The sequence below is a fragment of the Nyctereutes procyonoides genome, unplaced genomic scaffold (genome assembly GCF_905146905.1).
Source record: "Nyctereutes procyonoides isolate TBG_1078 unplaced genomic scaffold, NYPRO_anot_genome, whole genome shotgun sequence".
In the NCBI taxonomy this organism is placed as follows: Eukaryota; Metazoa; Chordata; class Mammalia; order Carnivora; family Canidae; genus Nyctereutes; species Nyctereutes procyonoides.
The window spans coordinates 18,349,769-18,351,738 of NW_026575144.1; the positions used below are offsets into that span (position 1 = coordinate 18,349,769).

The 1,970-nt window shown below is 39.6% G+C and overlaps 1 pseudogene; it reads left to right on the top strand.

Annotated features, from left to right (window-relative positions):
- The first annotated feature begins 491 nt into the window (after nucleotides 1-491).
- On the top strand, nucleotides 492-1,734 carry LOC129499125 (40S ribosomal protein SA-like; annotated as a pseudogene).
- Nucleotides 1,735-1,970: the final 236 nt, after the last annotated feature.

Here is a 1,970-nt window from a genome sequence, read left to right on the forward strand (position 1 = left end):
AAGCAGCCTGGATCCAAGTAGTGCACATGGCCCATGATGACTGGTAAGGGCTTGGTCTTAGGTCCTTCACTGGACCCAGTGGAAGCATGTAGCCCCACTGACACTCCTTTCTGACTTTTGACTTCCAAACTGTTAGATAAGTACATAACAAACAAATAAGTTAAAATAATATGCAATTATGTAATAAATATAAATAGAATGCTATATAATAGTACAATACAATGATTTATATTATATGAATATATTATATAAATATGTAATATAAGCATACTATAAATATATATTTATACAAATAGAATACATAATTATATGATAAATGTATGATAAATAGAAATAATAAATTTGTGTTGCATGAAATTCCTAAGGTTGTGGTAATTTGTTACCTCAGAAATAGGAAATTAATACACTGTTGCATCTTGTTAAAAGAAAGCAAAGGGCTTTCCACACTACCCAGGGAAGGGTCCATATGGTACTGTTTTGTGTTCCCATCAATGTCCAGAGCCCTTGATGTTCTGCAAATGGAGGAGGAGGATGTCCTCAAATTCCTTGCAGCAGGAACCCACTTAGGTGGCACCAACCTTGACTTCCAAATGGAACAGTACATCTACAAAAAGAAATGTGATGGTATCTACATCATAAATCTGAAGAGAACCTGGGAGAAGCTTCTGTTGGCAGCTCGTGCCATTGTTGCCATTGAAAACCCCGCCAATGTCAGTGTCATATCATCCAGGAATACTGGCCAGTTTGCTGTGCTGAAATTTACTGCTGCTACTGGAGCCACTCCTATTGCTGGCCACTTCACTTCTGGAAACTTGACTAACCAGATCCAGGCAGGCAGCCTTCCAAGAGCCAAGGCTTCTGGTGGTTACTGATCCCAGGGCTGACCACCAGCCTCTCACAGAAGCCTCTTACTTATGTAAGAGGCTTACCTGCCTACCATTGCTCTGTGCAACACAGACTCTCCTCTGAGCTACATGGACATTGCCACCCCTTAAAACAACAAGGGAGCTCACTCAGTGGGTCTGATGTGGTGGATGCTAGCCCAGGAAGTCTTGCACATGCATGGCACCATTTCCCGTGAGCACTAACAGGAAAACATACCTGATCTCTACTTCTACAGAGACCCTGAAGAGTTTGAAAAGGAAGAACAGGCCGCTGCTTAAAAGGCTGTGACTAAGGACGAATTTCAGGGTGAATGAATGGCTCCTGCCCCTGAGTTCACTGCTCTCAGCCTGAAGTTGCAGACTGGTCTGAAGGCATGCAGGTGCCCTCTGTGCCGATTCAACAGTTCCCTACTGAAGACTGGAGCACTCAGCCAGCCACTGAAGATTAATAAATAGAAAGAAGAAGAAAAAAAAGAAAGAAAGAAAGAAAGAAAGAAAGAAAGAAAGAAAGAAAGAAAGAAAGAAGAAAGAAAAAAGAAAGAAAAAAGAAGAAAGAAAAAAGAAAGAAAGAAAAAAAGAAAGAAAAAAAGAAAGAAAGAAGAAAGAAAGAAAGAAAGAAAGAAAGAAAGAAAGAAAGAAAGAAAGAAAGAAAAAGAAAAATTACAAAACTCCATTTCCATCTTTAATAGTGACTACTATGTAACAAGCTAACATATATGACACTACCATTTCAACTGTTTCAGGAATTAAGCCACACATAGCATAGGACAATAATCTTTGACTGAAAGGCAACACAAGTCTTGGGACACATTGGGCTTCTAGTCCAGCAAGAATGATACAACTTCAGTGAGTTCCTGTGACATTCAAGTAAGATTTTATAAATGTCATGACTTAGGGATAAGGGAAATGTCTTATAAGAAGGGTCACAATTAAAGATTATTTATTTATTTATTTATTTAAGATTTTATTTATTTATTCATGATAGACATAGAGAAAGAGAGGCAGAGACACAGGCAGAGGGAGAAGCAGGCTCCATGCAGGAGCCCGACACAGGACTCGATCCCAGGACTCCAGGATCGCGCCCTG